Source organism: Dreissena polymorpha, chromosome 6 (genome assembly GCF_020536995.1).
Source record: "Dreissena polymorpha isolate Duluth1 chromosome 6, UMN_Dpol_1.0, whole genome shotgun sequence".
Taxonomy (NCBI): Eukaryota; Metazoa; Mollusca; class Bivalvia; order Myida; family Dreissenidae; genus Dreissena; species Dreissena polymorpha.
In genome coordinates this window covers 52,359,065-52,377,893 of record NC_068360.1, presented here as the reverse complement: position 1 = coordinate 52,377,893, position 18,829 = coordinate 52,359,065, and the positions used below count along the sequence as shown (strand labels likewise).

The following is an 18,829-nucleotide window of genomic DNA, read 5'->3' as shown; positions in this document are numbered from 1 at the left end:
ATGATTTTTGGATGATAACTCAAGAACGCTTTTGCCTAGGATCATATAAGGTACATTGATCGTGACTCGCAGATGACCCCTATTGATTTTTATGTCAAAGGTCAAGGTCACAATGACAAAAATCGTATTCACACAATGGCTGCCACTATAACGGACAGCCCATATGGGGGGCATGCATGTTTTACAAACAGCCCTTGTTATTATTATGGCTATAATAAATTGTCAAAACTTGAAAACGTTGCTCTTTTTTGTATATATCCTTAAACTCTTCTCATCAACAACAAAATAAATTATGTATTATTTTTGCCAGTAAGACATCTGCAATCATTGGTACATTTGTATCAGTATTAGGAAAATAGTACCTGTTTTTTTTTTTTTAATAAAAATCTGTTATTTTTTTTAGGACTTAATATTTTATTTGTGAACGCAATAAAAGATTTTGACAAAAAACCAGCTTTTGTTCTTATTTTCACTGCAAAAGATTATTCATACAAATGAACTGTATCATCCTGTGGTCTAGCTAACAAATCAGTGGGACAAAAGAAGAATTTCTTCTTCCGATTTAACATCCATCGTGGGATCCCAGCTATGAAACTGGTTTACTCTTTCAGTGCTGGAACCGAATTTTGAAGGTCTTTGTAAACAGTTTGGATCCAGATGAGACGCCACAGAACGTGGCGTCTCATCTGGATCCAAACTGTTTGCTATTCTGAAAGTATTCTTTGAAAAAAAAAATCGAAGAAAATGCTGATTTAATAAATTTAGCATACCACATTTAAGCAGACGAAAAATTTCCCAGCATGCAAAGGGTTAATAACTTCAGTGCTCATATATTGCCACGATGTGCTGACATCATGTCACATGCAAATACATGCATATATTAGCCTGACCCCATAAATATCTGGATACTTCCTTTCTAGTATATATATATATATATATATATATATATATATATATATATATATATATATATATATATATATATATATATATATATATGAAGAATATATATATTCTTTATTTATCTGATAATCCCATATAATCACAAATTTGAATTAAAAATAATTATCTGGCCAATAGTAAGTGTATTTAAGAATTTCATTAACACAAACATATTTCATTTTTCGGAAATGCAAAATAGTACAGTAAATTATGGGATGGGTTATTACTCATTGAACATAAGTAGTTCAGGTGACAAGATTTGCGCGCATCGGGCACTGTTCAGATTTAAATTATAACACACAATTGAAATGCGAATCTTTTAGATTAAATGCAACATGTAGAAATTATTTTCAGAAAGTGGAATTATGTTTACAATAAACCTGCATCTGCATGTTTCCAAATTGTCTGAATTTGATATAAATTTGCTTGTTTCCTTTACAATTGCATTTAAGCATACTTAATTTAAATAAATATTGTTAACAAATAAGACTGAAATGAAACCGGGTGAAAATGAATTTACAATTGCATTTAATCAAACAATATATAGATATTGTTTAAAAACAACAAATGACTATATCATTGTCATTTTTAGCTCACCTGATTTCGAAGAAAACCCGAGGTATTATCCTTGTTATAGCCCTCTGGTCTTCCGCTTGTCGTCGTCCGAAAACTTTAATATTGGCCATAACTTTTGCAATATTGAAGATAGCAACTTGATGTTTGGCATGCATGTGTATCTCATGGAGCTCCACATTTTGAGTGGTGAGAAGTCAAGGTCATCCTTTCAGGTCAAAGGTCAAAAAAACTTTTTTCATGTGTATCTCAATGACCTGCACATGTTGAGTGGTGAAAAGGTCAAGGTCAATGATGACCTTCAAGGACAAAGGTCAAAAAAACAAAAGTCAAGCACCCACAGCCAAGTGTAGGCACTCACTCGACGGTGCTCTTCTTAAGACAACATTTCACAAGTCACTTCCAGCCTTTTTATCTGTTTACTTATGAAAGGAGGTGAGAAAAATTGCAAAAAAATGTTGCCAATATCAAACTGACTACAATCATGATGTCCCCCAGGCAATTATAGCATCTGGCTTAAGCAACATCCCTTCTTATTCAAGGGTGATCTAGCTCCAAGAATTTGGAAATTTGAAATTCGAACTATATATGGCAACCATGATCATAGATAAGTTCAAAGGCACAGGACTCCGGAAGAAGTGGATTACTGAGCGTGAAAATAAAGTATCGCACATCACAATTTCATAATGATTTCTTTTAAAAGTTACAAATAAATCATTGGAGAAAATTTGTGAAAGCAGTTTGATTCAGACAAACAGACAAACTGAATGAGAGACAGTCAAATATAACCCCTATCGAAACTTCTTTGCAGGGCTATAAATATGTGAACTTACACTCAAAATCACGAATATTTTGTAAAATATTCTGTGAAATAAAGTTAATCCATAACAAATCAGTGTTCCTTATAGCAACAGCCAACATTTCAAGGCCAGATGTGGTCTGGTAACACAGATTTAAGTAGATACAAAATGTTAATGGGGCTTTAATGTAATTAGACTGTGAATTTGAGCAAGATACATAACCAGTTATTAAAGAGGGGTTGAAAACCAAAGCGTTAAGACTATCCCGGTGTAAGTGGAAAACAAGAGATGTGTTTGTGGCAAACACAATCACCCTAGGAAACCCGATACCTTGTGAGGAGCATACCTTCGGAGCAGCATTGTGTATTTCTGCATGAGCTAACAAAGGGGAAGTAAATTCGAAAAATGAAAAAAATTCAAAGTCCAGTTTGAAACAACTGTGTATTTACATTGATAACATGGTATTGGCCTACACGTAGAAAAATACTGACAAATTTTCTTTAAAAAATGAGTGAAATGTGGCTCCCTGAAGTAGAAGATCGGGAAAAAAGGGCCATTTTTATGCATTTAGGGGAGAAAAACAGCTTTAATTTGCAAGCCGCTAAAATAATTAAAGGATTTATACAAATTTACACATGCCTGCCATAATCTCTCAGCAGGGTTTCTCCAGAAAACTATTTCTTGTTTTAATGATCATGTTGGGAAAACATGGATACCAAATGGAGAAGACTAGGAAACCTTATGTGAGCAGCAACTTTATAATTCTTTTTCGTGACAAAAACCCAAATTTCCAGCCATTTTGTTGCAATTTCTTTGCTTTGTAGAGGCCTATAGTAAGCGTATGTGGGTACATATGCATACAAATGTACTTTTAATGCCTTATATATTATCAATAGTGCCTTTTCAACATGCTCCAGTTTTATTTCTTTTTACCAACACTTTGGAAAATATAAAGAAAGACTTGACTGCTTAGTCACATAAATTAATTGGTTAGGTACATAGAGTAATGTTTTAATAAGTGTATGTGGGGGTTGTATGTATAATATTTAAATGTGGCGTGTTCTGAGCCTTTTGGTACTTATATATATAATTCGTCAAGCGTCATAATGAGAAAAAACTCATTTGAAATGACATCCAGAGCTCCAGATAAGGTTTTGTGGAATTCTTAACGTTACTACCAGATTTTCAAAAATAATTCTTAACTCTGAAATTTTATTCTTAACGTTACTACTAAGTTTTGGAAAATAATTCTTAACTTTTCTAAATGACCTAAAAAAAAATAATAATGGATATTTTCATGCAGAAAATAAAAAAAACATACTTGCAACTTTATTTAAATGAGTTCAATAATATTCAGTAGTATACAATAGTTTCCATAATGTCAACTAGGTACATGGATAACATTTAATTATCTTCACTCTATGTCATTTCAATTATTTGCCATATTAAAGATATCTAAAGACACTTTCACTTATGTTGAGCACAATAAGTACCATGCATATTATACAAATGTAATAAGATTATGTGTATTCTGATAAATCATAACTGGGTAATATCATGTTTAACAGTTTCCATTCATAGTTTAACCGGTTTTAGCCTTTTTTCTAGGCTTGTAAACCTCTTTCAATCTCCCTGTCCTTCTTGTTTTCACCCTCCGCCACCTTGTTACAGCTGGAACAGGATCAAAGTGTTGAATATCTGACCCCAGCATGCTTATTTTCAGTAGGATATCTAGCTTTTCTGGTTTCAGAGAGGACCTGTACTTCAGACATTCAACATGTGGTGTGTCCTTCACTGTATCTGGTTCTAAAACCTTAGAAAGGTCAGAAAATACATCACTATCTTCTTTTCTCAGTCTATTTCTGATGTTCTTCTTCAAGCTGTCAATGTAAGTTCTTCTCTTATTGTTAAAGTCACTATCCATTGTAGATTTGTACTGTAGAGTATCAGTGCTGTACATTGCTTTACCATCTTCAACAGTGATTCTCCCTTTCATATCTATTAGGGAAGGGCCATCTGTAGATGCTAAAATCTCTAGTTTATTAATGGTTCCATCAATCTAGGCTTGGACCTCTGAGCATGCAAGACTTGCCTTTTGAAATTCACAACTTAATACAGCCAGCTCATCATGGACTTCTAGGATAAATGCAGTCACCAGGGCAGTTTTGTAATTGTTAAAGTATTTGTACAAGTGCTTAGCTACAGGATTTTTCTCCTCCGCAAAGTGACTTAAGCAAGCGAGTACAGAACCATAACATTTGAATACAGCTTTCACAGCATTTCTCAATCCAAGCCATGTAATATCATGGGGCTGTTTGACAGAGTTGGCTCTTCTAATACATCTTCAATCTCCTTTAATATTGTACTTCTAACTGAAGAACTAGACATAAAAAAGTACAGGTCACTAAATTTATTTTTAAATCTTGTGAGAAAGTCATCATATTTCATTTAATCTACACAGGCCAAATTCAAGCAGTGAGCAACACAATGTGTCATTGTACAAAATGGGGAGTATTTAGATTACAGTTGAACTGCAACGCCTGTTTTTCTACCCGTCATTACTGCAGCACCGTCTGTTGATAGACTTGAACATTTAGATAAAGGTATACCCAACTTTTTGAATTCTTCTGCAATGCAATTTATAATAGTGTAACTTTTACCATCTCTCAAATAACTATTGAACAAAAATTTGGTCACTGCCTCTCCATTTTTCCCGTACCTTACACAGACAGAGAGATGTTTCTGAACACTTAATGTCAGTACTTTCATCAAGCATTATCGCATATGTGGGTGAACTGTTTATTTCTGATACTAAATCCTTGGTAATTACAAAAATTATAGACTTATAAAACTTGAATAGCATTTACAGTGTCCCAACTTAAGTTTTTATACTGCCCATTTACACCAATAATTCTTTGCAATTGTAACAAACTGTTAACTTTTTCTGATGACATCTCGTTTGCTACAGAATAAACAGTATTAAACAAAACTACGTCTTCTTTCGGGACAATGGCGACACAGTTAACTTTTTCTGATGACATCTCGTTTGCTACAGAATGAACAGTATTAAACAAAACTACGTCTTCTTTCGGGACAAGTGGCGACACAGAACTTTTCCCATCGTATTCGTCACTGCTGCTAATCATGTTTTGTGACCTGTAAAAAAGAAGGGAAAAAAAATGCAGCCTAGACCTGTTGAGGTTATTCAAACCTGCTACCATTTTACAAGTTAAATTATTACCACTTAATATGAAGGTATGTGCAAGCCAAAGCAGATCAAATATTCGCGGGGAGCGGACAACGAAAATGAGCGAGGCATGGTATTTATATATATCATTATATTTTTGTACAAAGGAACTTTATTTGTATACACGGGGAACTAACCAAGATTATACTGTAAATACTGATTTATAGTGCATTATATATAATTATCCTATATAATATGATTTCTAACCGGTCCATACGAAAGCTGTTTTATGACTGATTTTGCATGCATGTAATTTAGTTAATCTTTTATGAATAACCCGATATCTCATTTATAATATGCAATATATTCGGTCACCATTTGTTGAATAGTTCACTTTATTTTTTTATCTCAAATCATTATAAATAAAAGTTCAATGAACAGTATAAAACGCCGCTATTAAGAGGTTGGCCGAGTTTCATCAACTACAAGGTGAAGGGAATTTTATCTCAATATTTTTATTGAAAGGAATGAAAAAAATGCATCAGATTTTTTTTAAATACATGTTACAAAAACAATGCAAATATTTATAGCAAAAACATCTTATATTCATTGAAGCCTTTATTTAAAAAAAATAATAATGGGAAAAATGAAAATGTCGAGAGGAAGAAAATATGACGGTACTAAATACAAAATACTGGGAATAATGAAAATGTCGAATATAGGAAAACATATATTAGGGCATGAAAACCATTTACGTTTGTAAACTATTCCATGGACCTCAATCAACGAAGAACAAACATTAAACCAATGGTGTATACATACGCCCTTTAAAAATAATGTTGGTAAAAAGTATAAATCGTGGTTTCCAACCCACATGTACTCTAACTTTGTAACAGCATGATTATAGCTCAGCATGCTAGCTTAATGCACTACAAACCCAATATTTATAATTTCATGTATTTGATTCAAGGATCATAAAATTTACATGAGCATGTTCTATATGTTGACAACAGAATACCATGCCTTGGCTGTTGTCATTAACGTATAACAACAGGCGGAGCATGTTCTATATGTTGGCAATAGAATACCATGCCTAGGCTTTTGTCTAGAGTGTATAACAACAATCGGAGAATGTTCTATATGTTGACAATAGAATACCATGCCTTGTCTGTTGTCATGAACGTATAACAATAGGCGGAGCATGTTCTTTATGTTGACAACAAAGTACAATGCCTTGGCTGTAGTCATGAACGCATAACAACAGGTGGAGCATGCTCTATATGTCGGCAATAAAATACCATGCCTTGGATGTTGACTAGAAGGTATAACAACAATCGGAGCATGTTCTATATGTTGACAATATAATACCATGCCTTTGCTGTTGTCATGAACGTATATAATTAGGCGGAGCATGTTCTATATGTTGACAATGGAATACCCTGTCTTGGCTGTTGTCTTCAACGTATGACAACAGATGGAGCATGTTCTGCATGTTGACAATACAATATCATGCCTTGACTGCGGTCATGAATATATACCACCTGGTGATATATGTTGCATATGTTGACAAAAAATACCATGCCTTGGCTGTTGTCATGGACGCATAACAACAGGCGGAGCATGTTCTATATGTCGGCAATATAATACCATGCCTTGGCTGTTGTCTAGTGTGTATAACAACAATCGGAGAATGTTCTATAAGTTACAATAGAATACCATGCCATGGCTGTTGTCATGAACGTTTAACAATAGGCGGAGCATGTTCTATATGTTAACAATAGAATACCATGCCTGGGCTGTTGTCTTGAACGTGTGACAACAGGCGCAGCACGTTCTATATGTTGGCAATAGAATACCATGTCTTGGCTTTTGTCTAGAGTGTATAACAACAATCGGAGAATGTTCTATTTGTTGACAATAGAATACCATGCCTTGGTTGTTGTCATGAACGTATAACGATAGGCGGAGCATGTTCTATCGGTTGACAATAGAATAACATGCCTTGGCTGTTGTCATGAACGTATAACAACAGCCGGAGCATGCTCTATACGTCGATAATAGAATACCATGCCTTGGCTGTTGTCTAGAGTGTATAACAACAATCGGAGCATGTTCTATATGTTTACAATATAATACCATTCCTTTTACTGTTGTCGTGAACGTATAACAATAGGCGGAGCATGTTCTGAATGTTGACAATGGAATACCATGCCTTGGCTGTTGTCGATAACGTATAACAACAGATAGGGCATGTTCTGTATGTTGACAATAAAATATCATGCCTTGACTGCTGTCATGAACATATAACACCTGGTAATAAATGTTGTATATGTTGACAAAAAAATACCATGCATTGGCTGTTGTCATGGACGCTCAACAATAGGCGGAGCATGTTCTATATGTCGGCAATAGAAAACCATGCCTTGGCTGTTGTCTAGTGTGTATAACAACAATCGGAGCATGTTCTATATGTTAACAATAGAATACCATGCATTGGCGGTTGTCATGAACATTTAACAATAGGCGGAGCATGTTCTATATGTTGACAATAGAATACCATGCCTTGGCTGTTGTCTTGAACGCATAACAACAGGCGGAGCATGCTCTATATGTCGGAAATAGAATACCATTCCTTGGCTGTTGCTTTAGTGTATAACAACAATCGGAGCATGTTCTATATGTTGACAATATAATACCATGCCTTTGCTGTTGTCGTGAGCGTATAACAATAGGCGGAGCATGTTATATATGCTGACAATGGAATACCATGACTTGGCTGTTGTCGTCAACGTATAACAACAGATGGGGCATGTTCTGTATGTTGACAATACAATATCATGCCTTGACTGCTGTCATGAACATATAACACCTGGTAATAAATGTTGTATATGTTGACAAAAAATACCATGCCTTGGCTGTTGTCATGGACGCATAACAACAGGCGGAGCATGTTCTATATGTCGGCAATTGCATACCATGCCTTGGCTGTTGTCTAGTATGTATAACAACAATCGGAGCATGTTCTATATGTTAACAATAGAATACCATGCCTTGGCTGTTGTCAGGAACGTTTCACAATAGGCGGAGCATGTTCTATATGTTGACAATAGAATATCATGCCTTGGCTGTTGTCTTGAACGCATAACAACAGGCGGAGCATGCTCTATATGTCGGCAATAGAATACCATTCCTTGGCTGTTGTCTATAGTGTATAACAACAATCAGAGCATGTTATATATGTTGACAATGGAATACAATGACTTGGCTGTTGTCTTCAACGTATAACAACAGATGGGGCATGTTCTGTATGTTGACAATACAATATCATGCCTTGACTGCTGTCATGAACATATAACACCTGGTAATTAATGTTGCATATGTTGACAAAAAATACCATGCATTGGCTGTTTTCATGGACGCATAACAACAGGCGGAGCATGTTCTATATGTCGGCAATAGAATACCATGCCTTGGCTGTTGTCTAGTGTGTATAACAACAATCGGAGCATGTTCTATATGTTTACAATAGAATACCATGCCTTGGCTGTTGTCATGAACATTTAACAATAGGCGGAGCATGTTCTATATGTTGACAATAGAATACCATGCCTTGGCTGTTGTCATGAACGTTTAACAATAGGCGGAGCATGTACTATATGTTGACAATAACATATCATGCCTTGACTGCTGTCATGAACATATAACACCTAGTAATAAATGTTGTATATGTTGACAAAAAACACTATGCCTTGGCTGTTGTCATGGACGCATAACAACAGGCGGAGCATGTTCTATATGTCGGCAATAGAATACCATGCCTTGGCTGTTGTCATGAACGTATTACAATAGGCGGAGCATGTTTTATATGTTGACAATAAAATAACATGCCTTGGTTGTTGTCATGAACGCATAACAACAGGTGGAGCATGCTCTATATGTCGACAATAGAATACCATGCCTTGGCTGTTGTCTAGTGTGTATAACAACAATCGGAGCGTGTTCTATAGGTTTACAATAGAATACCATGCCTTGGCTGTTGTCATGAACGTTAAACAATAGGCGAAGCATTTTCTTTATGTTGACAACAAAGTACCATGCCTTGGCTGTAATCATGAACGCATAACAACAGGCGGATGAATACATCAGCAATATTTAATAATATGAAGTTATTAAAAATCAAACAAAAATTCACATTTAACCTATCATACTTGGGAAAGTCATTTTTATCGCATTCTGTTCGACATCAGAAGCGTCTATCATGAATGCAGATGTGTTAAAACCGCTGTTGGCCTCCTTCAATCTGCCCAAGGCTTCGGCTAAGGATACGGAATTTTCATTCTCGACTTCCATTGTTGCAACGATGTAGTACCCGCTGTTAGTGTACACACAGAGAAAAAATAAGGGTAAAGCGTATCTAGTGGAACGATATGTTGCGTCCAGAAATACTAGCTCTTTGCCGTATTTGGCAAGCAGACGTCGTTGCCATTCGCTTTGAAAAATCAGCAAGAAACGGCTGCTTTCCTTGTCCCAATCTTCCGTCCGCGGACGAAAGAAGACTAGATTACCGGTGTCCTCATCCGTCCATTCTTCTACCTTCTCAGCTAATAGCTGTTGGTCCAGTTTTCCGTCCATTAACCTCTTCCTCTCCCTGTATACTATTTTCCGTATGTTCTTCCTGCTGAGATAGAACCTTCTATTAAGGTCACTGGGGAGTCTACTGCCAAAGATGGACTTTACCAACATTTTCACATTCCTCTGGATCTCTCTTGGTTGGGTGATGTTCTCATTGATGAGGTGCCTGATGTGATTGTATCGTCAATGGGAACTTTAAGATTAGCAGCCTGAAATATGAAGACAATGAACCGTTACTTCTGTGCATCCTGATGCATACGCATTAAAATTGGGCGAAATGTCAGAATTCGGTTTGCAAATGCTAAGAAATGTTTTTTTATATAAAGGATGCAATTTATATAATATTTTGTCGAATTTTGCATTCACCTGCACCAATCATCGATTCATAAGTCGGCCATTACTTAACATTAGACGCATGTTACAGCAATAACACATTAACTTCTTTCCCCCACATATACCCATTCACACCTCGATTGAATGGAACCCCGTAGATTTATTTCTTGTGCCCTGATTATTTAGTGATGGATCAAGTAGGATTCGAACCCGATACCTTTGTATCTCAAGCCAAAGGCCGTACCACTGGTCCAACGTGTTCCGTAATTTAACACGAGATCATTTTCACGGAAATGTTCAAGATGAACAGTCATGTGGTTTAACAGATAAGCATCAGCTAAACTTCATTTTGGCGTTTCGATGCAACCGTTAAGAAGCAATAAGTATTAAGTTTCTTTATCCACAATTGGAGTTCCGTTCTAGTTTTTCAGCACTTTTCGCGCCAAATGTTATGGCATATTGGGCATGTATAATAAGTGAATACTTACGTCTCCCATTATATGGCCCTGATGATCTTCGATCTTGGGCAGGTCAATGAAAATGCATTTTTCCATTCTCACCTCGTCATAAACTGACGACTGTAGGTCGTTTCGCAATTGTTGCGAGCACTTGTCCTGGCAGATATGACTATCTTTCTTAGGCTGCAAATTAAAATATCAATAATGCTGATTGAATATTGATTCAAAACTATAAAACGTAGAACTTTTCGTAAATGAAATGAAAATTTGAAGTAATTTGTAATTAAAAATTTAAAACGGTTATAAATTGGAAAACAGGCACTTAAAAGTCTTCCGGAATAGAATTCATTTGAATTAAAAACATGCTGTTTGTTGACGAGTCCCATCACAAATAAAATTCTGCGATTGAACGTACAATTTCCCCATAATTATTGAAATTAAAGGGATCTTTTCACGCTTTGGTAAATTGACAAAATTGAAAAAAGTTGTTTCAGATTCGCAAATTTTCGTTTTAGTTATGATTTTTGTGAGGAAACAGTAATACTGAACATTAACCATGGTCTAATATAGCCATTATATGCATCTTTTGACGATTTTAAAACCTAAAAATTATAAAGCGTTGCAACGCGAAACGATTGAATAATTTGGAGAGTTCTGTTTTTGTCGTTAAATTTTGTGAAACTACGAAGATTGCTTATATAAGGTATAAAATACGTCAAGTATGTGTACTCGGCGGAATAGCTCAGTAGGCTAAAGCGTTTTTACTTCAGGACTCTGGCAGGACTCCAGGGGTCACTGGTTCGAAACCTGCTCCGGGCAATGTTCTTTTCCTTTTTTTAATTTTATTCTTGATTTTTTACTGGAGCTTTTACGATCCAATGTTTACATTTATCAATATAAAGCATTTAATGAATAAGTTAAAAAATGCCAAAATCTGTGAAAAGGCCCCTTTAATGGACTGTATAGTTTACGCTAACCAAACTTATGTATACATGTGTGCGTGTGTGTGTGTGTGTGTGTGTGTGTTTGTGTGCGTGTGTGCTTGCGTGCTTGCGCGTGCGTGCGTGTGTGTGTGTTTGTTTGTTCGTACCTTATAATCTTGGAATCTAATGCACTCCCTCAGTAATATTGGGGCTGTGCATCCCAGCTTTTTCGAGCACATGACTCTCTTTTTATAGGCCATTTGCCTATAGTTGTGATCGCCGGTAGCAACCTGTAAATACACAGATACAGATATATCAATATAGATCATTTGAATGCAACCAAAAGAACATTATAGTAGACCCGGTTGAAATCGGTATGTAGAAGATATGACTACACTGAATTAAGGTTACTTTAATAATTTTGGCACTTACTATACAAGATAATAATTATATTATAATGTTAACACTTAATATATATAACAGAATAATTATAATAAAGCTAATGCGAGCTGAAGTTCTTCCGATGCATCAATGAGCAGCTATGTTATCATTAGTAAGGGCTAGCAAAGTGTCGTCGAATATAACCAACAAATATAACAATTTCATCGTCAATAAAGTATGCTATTACTCCCTTGGAACTATACTTTAATCAGTAAATCGTTCCTCGACGGAGTTCTGTGACAGTTCAACGAGTTCAGTTACAGTTCTACAACGACATTTTATTTTAAGATACATACTCGCGACTCGCGGCGTGTAGGGAGTGTATGTATTCAATACAATGAAAATCTGGCCGGATAAACATATTTATATAGGTATTATATATTTTATAGTATGTCACAGGGTGAGAAAAGTAGGCAGCTTGACCAGGGCTCGAAACCGAGAACCTTCACTTAAAGGGCAAATGCTCTACCGACTGATCTGCCTGGTCGCCTACACGCACTCTCTCCTATATATTGACGCAATTAAGTGAAGCTTTTAATTGGACAAGAAAGTGGAACATATTGTATAGAAAGTAATTTTGTTTGTGCTTTAATACAATAAGATCTAAAGATCTGCATAATGAAAATGACAGTAAAATTGTGAGAAAGTTATAACTTACCAAAAAAATTATACAGGTATATTGTAAAAATACACTCGAAGTTGTCGATCCGTCGAGAGCAACCAAACCAAAATATCAAAGCAAATCATGGCAAACTCTGTTAAATTTAGTCGTTTCATGAGACGTAATGAAAGGTGCAACATCTCTCACGCACCTAAAGAATATAAAGCAAACCATTAATATTTAGAAAATTGATATTTACAAGCTCAGTTTTACTCTCGTTGGCCTGTTTCCTATGGTCGGGACCTTGGTGGCATTCCAGTAACCGAGAGCCGACGATCACAATGGTGCACCAGTAGATGGTATTGTACTTCCTTTTTTTTTACACGTGTGTCATCCTTGAAGCGGATTCTGTGAGAACCTATAGTGAGTGACAGCATATAGTGAAGTTATCATAAAACAGAAAAATAAAAATCCAAATAATACGAGGTCAGTGCACTGCTTGTCGCTGTTCGCTCGTTGAAATTGTTTAAATATTGTATTCCATTATCAACATATACATTATGTTCCTCATAATGTTATACGTTCCTAACAACAATACAAGCATGGCACTATATTGCCATCACACAGCCCAGGCTTTGATTGCTGCTGTTCCAATACTGTCAATTCATGGCATTCTATTATCAACAAATACATCATGCTCAGCCTGTTGATGCATGTACATGACACCAGCAAAGGCATGGTATTCTATTTTCAACATGTAGAATATGCATCTTCTGATGTCATCACATAAAACCAACCAAGGCAAAACATACTCCGCCTGACGTTTAATGTTCATGACCACATCAAAGGCATGGTATTCTATTGTGAACATATAAAGCATGCTCCGCCTGTTGCTTAACGTTCGTGACAACAGGCAAGGCATGATATTTTGTTGTCAAAATATAGAAAATGCTCTGTCTGTTGTATTATGCTCATGACAACAGCGAAAGGCATGGTATTCTTTTATCAACATATACACCATGCCCTGCCTGTTGTTATATGTTAATGGCAAACATCAATGCAGGATATTATTTTGTCAGCATATAGAAAAGGCTCAGCCTGTTGCAATGCGTTCATGACAACAGACAATGCATTATATTCTATTGTGAACATATAGAACATGTTCTGTCTGTTGTCAAACGCTCATAACATCAGTCAAGGCAGAATATTATTTTGTCAACATTCTTTGCCTTTTGTTATATGTACAACTTATAGAACATGCTCCGCCTGTTGTTATACGTTCATTACAACTATCAAAGCATAGTTTTATATTGTTTACATATAGAACATTCTCTTACTGTTGTTATATATTCATGACAGCAGTCAAGGCAGGGTATTCTATTGTCAACATATAAAACATGTTCCGCCTGTTGTTATATGTTCATGACAACAGTCAAGACATGGTATTCCATTGTCAACATATAGAACATGCTCTGCCTGTTGTTATATGTTCATTACAACAGTCTAGGCATGGTATGCTATTATCAACTTATACAACATGCTCTGCCTGTTGTTATATGTTCATGAAAACAGTAAAGGCATGGTTTTCTATTGTAAACATATAAAACATGCTCCGCCTGTTGTTATGCGTTCATAACAACAGGCCATGCATAGTATTATATTGTTTACATATAGAACATTCTCTTACTGTTGTTATATATTCATGACAGCAGTCAAGGCAGGGTATTCTATTGCTGCCACATAGACCATGCTACGCCTGTTGTTATATGTTCATGACAACAGTCAAGACATGGTATTCCATTGTTAACATATAGAACATGCTCTGCCTGTTGTAATATGTTCATTACAACAGTCTACTCATGGTAAGCTATTATCAACTTATACAACATGCTCTGCCTGTTGTTATATGTTCATGACAACGGTAAAGGCACGGTTTCCTATTGTCAACATATAAAACATACTCTGCCTGTTGTTGTACGTTCGTGACAACAGTCAAGGCAAAATATTATATTGTCAACATATAGAACATGCTTTTTCTGTTGTTATATGTTCATTACAACAGTCTAGGCATGGTACGCTATTATCATCTTATACAACATGCTCTGCCTGTTGTTATGCGTAGTATTATATTGTTTTGATATAGAACATGCTCTTAATGTTGTAATATGTTCATGACCACAGTCAAGACATGGTATTCCATTGTTAACATATAGAACATGCTCTGCCTGTTGTAATATGTTCATGACAACAGTCAAGACATGGTATTCCATTGTTAACATATAGAACATGCTCTGCCTGTTGTTATATGTTCATTACAACAGTCTAGGCATGGTACGCTATTATCATCTTATACAACATGCTCTGCCTGTTGTTATATGTTCATGACAACGGTAAAGGCACGGTTTCCTATTGTCAACATATAAAACAAGGTCCGCCTATTGTTATTCGTTCATAACAACAGGCCATGCATAGTATTATATTGTTTACATATAGAACATTCTCTTTCTGTTGTTATATATTCATGACAGCAGTCAAGGCAGGGTAGTCTATTGCTGCCATATAGACCATGCTACGCCTGTTGTTATATGTTCATTACAGCAGTCAAGACATGGTATTCAATTGTGAACATGTATAACATGCTCTGCCTGTTGTAATATGTTCATTACAACGGTCCTAGGCATGGTTCGCTATTATCAACTTATACAACATGCCACGCCTCTTGTTATATGTTCATGACAGCAGTCAATACATGGTATGCTATTGTCAACATATACAACATGCTCTGCCTGTTTTTATACGCTCATAACAGCAGCAAAGGCATGGTATTTTATTGTCAACATATATCATTTAATAAATTAATCCTCTACCTGCTAGATGACGTTGATGACATCAGTTCATGTAGGTGGTATTTTATTCTCAAAGCACAGACAATGATATTCCTGTTGTTATTACGATCATAACAACATTCGAAGAATTGTTCTAAGTTTATTGAAAGCTATTTCTCTATAATTTTAATCAGTCAAATTCTACATAATATTTTTTATTTTAGAATGAACGAAAACTGATGGTGTCAAGTATAATAAAGGTACTGGTAATTCTTGATAGCGAGTGGTATCTCGAAATTTAAAACATTAACCTTTATGATAGCAATATGTTCTACTTAATAATCACACACATGTTATCAAGTCATGTTGATGTATCTTATGGGTTTTTTTGCTAGTTACTTAGTGTGAAAATCTGGCGACGTTGTGCTAAATTGACATAAAATTTTACGTCGTCGCCGGGGCAATGTTCATTTTGGTTATGCGAATGGATGCTTGGTTTTAATGATTAAATTCACTCAAAAATTATTTTAAAAGGCACCATTGTCTTGCACCAATCTACGATTTAATAGTCTAACAAATTAATTAATGGCATCTTTGCTAAAAAATATGTTCAAAACTGATTCATTCCCGCAATACTACTATTACCTTTGTTTAATTTCAGCGTTTTTTAAAATCATTTTTGAATGTTAAATGCACTTAAAACTACATTTAAACTACCAGATATAGTTATATCATAATATGCAGATATCAGCATGCATCATACATTCATAATTACCTGAGAAATCAAAAGTCCCAATATTCTTCGATGACCGCACTTGTACAAACGATGTGCATGTACAATATTCTTATTCATTAATTATATCTTCACAGTCGCTTAAAGATAGACAACTTCCGAAGAAAATTGTTTTCTTTCCATGAGAAAAGATCATTCCACGTTGTTTCCATCGCGCGAAAATGAAACCGAAATCATGTGCATTTTTACACAGCTAAAAATAAACCAGGCTATTCTTTGACCGCTTTATTTATAACCGTAAATTTCCAGAATCTATTTAAAGTACCTCGTTGACGCATGCGCATGACATTACCATGCCTCGCCCGTTGTCGTTGTCCGCCTCCCAGGATACTCATGATACCTACCCGCCGAATGGGAGACAATTTTTGTACAAACAAATTTGGGTACGAAAAAATATTTGGGAACAAAAAAATTGAGACCAAAAAAATTTTGGGAACGAACAAAAAATTGGGGATGAAAAAAAAAATTGGGTACGAAAAAAAAAATCGGTACGAAAAAAAAAATTGGGTACGAAAAATTTTAGGTACAGAAAAAAAATTAGGGGAACCGGAAAGTAGTACCTGTGGAGAACTTGACCCACACTCGTACATTTTCGGCCCTTTCCGTCAAACATCAGATAAGTTCCTCGAAGGCCATAGTATGCATACACATTTCGGAAGCCGTAATGCGGTCCTACCTTTGCCCGTCAAAATGTAAGCGAAATATGTACACAAGTCTGTCAGGAATGATTGAATTAACGATGAAAATCATGTATTGATGTAAGTTTTTTGAAGGAATGTGCAGAAAATATATTAAACAAGAGCTGTGTTTGTGAAACACAATGCCCCCTGCTGCGCAGCTTTGAAGCCATATATTTTACCTTTGACCTTGAAGGATGACCTTGACCTTTCACCACTCAAAATGTGCAGCTCCATGACATACACATGCATGCCGAATACGGAGTTGCTATCTTCAATATTGCAAAATTTGACCATTGACCTTGACCTTGAAGGATGACATTGACCTTTCACCAATCAATATATGCAGCTCTATGAGATACGCATGCACGCCAATATTGAAAAAGTTATGGCCAATGTTAAAGTTTTCGGACAGACAAACAGACGCTTTATATTTGACATTTGACCTTGAAGGATGTCCTTTACCTTTCACAACTGAAAATGTGCAGCTCCATGAGATGCACATGTATGCCAAATATCAAGTTGCTATGTTTAATATTAAAAAAGTTATGGCCATTAAAGTTTTCGGACGGACGGACAGACTGACACACTGACTGACTGACTGACTGACTGACTGACTGACTGACTGACAGTTCAACTGATATAGGCCACCCTACCGGGGGCATAAAAAGCAATGGCGATATTTTTCTCAGCCACATAATTGTTAATAGTTTGATATCACAAAATGAAAGTAAAAATGGAACTGTAAAAAATGAAAACCTGTCAACGTGTTGTTTTTGCTGGCACGAGAGGGCGATTACACTCAATGTGTTCACATTTTGACCATAGGCTTTGTCTCAATGACCTTTATAGTATGGGTAGCTTTGATATTATTCATTGCTATCATGTAACTGCATGATTGTGTATATGTTTACAATACACAAAGCATAAATAATGATATAAATATACTGATTGAGCTTATAAAAATCTGAGAACTATAGCCAGGTCAATTAAGGACTTAAAATACAATTTTGTGTCCTGATTTCATGAAGAAATGACCATGCATGTCCTAGATTTCAAATTCAAGGCCCTGGTGTGACACATTGGTAGCATTACCGTTAAACTGTTACCAGGCTTATGAAATAAGTTTTTATTGAACTATCTAAGGAAATCTAAATCAGGCACTGATTTTTGTTGTTTTCATACAGTCATAGATCAGTTGTGGCCTCTGGGTAATGACCAATTTTTGCTAACTTGTCACACCCTTAAAACTTTTCACACGTCTATAATAGCAAATCTGGATTTAGGTGATCTTCAATGGTACATTTAAACTTTAGCTCTGTTACAAGAGTGCTGGTAAAGTCCAGTCACATATTTAAATCTAGGCCATGTCAAAATCAAAGTGTCAAAGACAAATGAAAGATGCGTTCATTAATTATTGTCCAGTTGTTTACTACTGCTGTAAGTTTTTATATAATATGACTGATGAACATCATGTGAGAGAAAATTCACATGATCATTGTATATCAGGTTTAGCAGCCTTTTAGATAACAAAGTATGCTAGTTTCCAATGTCGCTTCTGGGGATCAAACCCGTAGGGCTTTTAGGAAGATTCTGAAATTTTCGATCCCTCGAGAGCAACCAAACCAAAAATTAAGTCAAATA

At 35.7% G+C, this 18,829-nt stretch overlaps 1 long non-coding RNA gene across 1 annotated transcript; it reads right to left on the bottom strand.

Moving 5' to 3' along the window:
• Positions 1–4,082: 4,082 nt before the first annotated feature.
• On the bottom strand, positions 4,083–16,641 carry LOC127833429 (uncharacterized). Its single transcript, XR_008027412.1, has 6 exons — positions 16,491–16,641; positions 13,150–13,308; positions 12,016–12,138; positions 10,956–11,108; positions 9,711–10,343; positions 4,083–5,471 (listed from the first exon to the last, which is right to left on the bottom strand). It is a non-coding gene; the product is annotated as an uncharacterized LOC127833429 (long non-coding RNA).
• Positions 16,642–18,829: the final 2,188 nt, after the last annotated feature.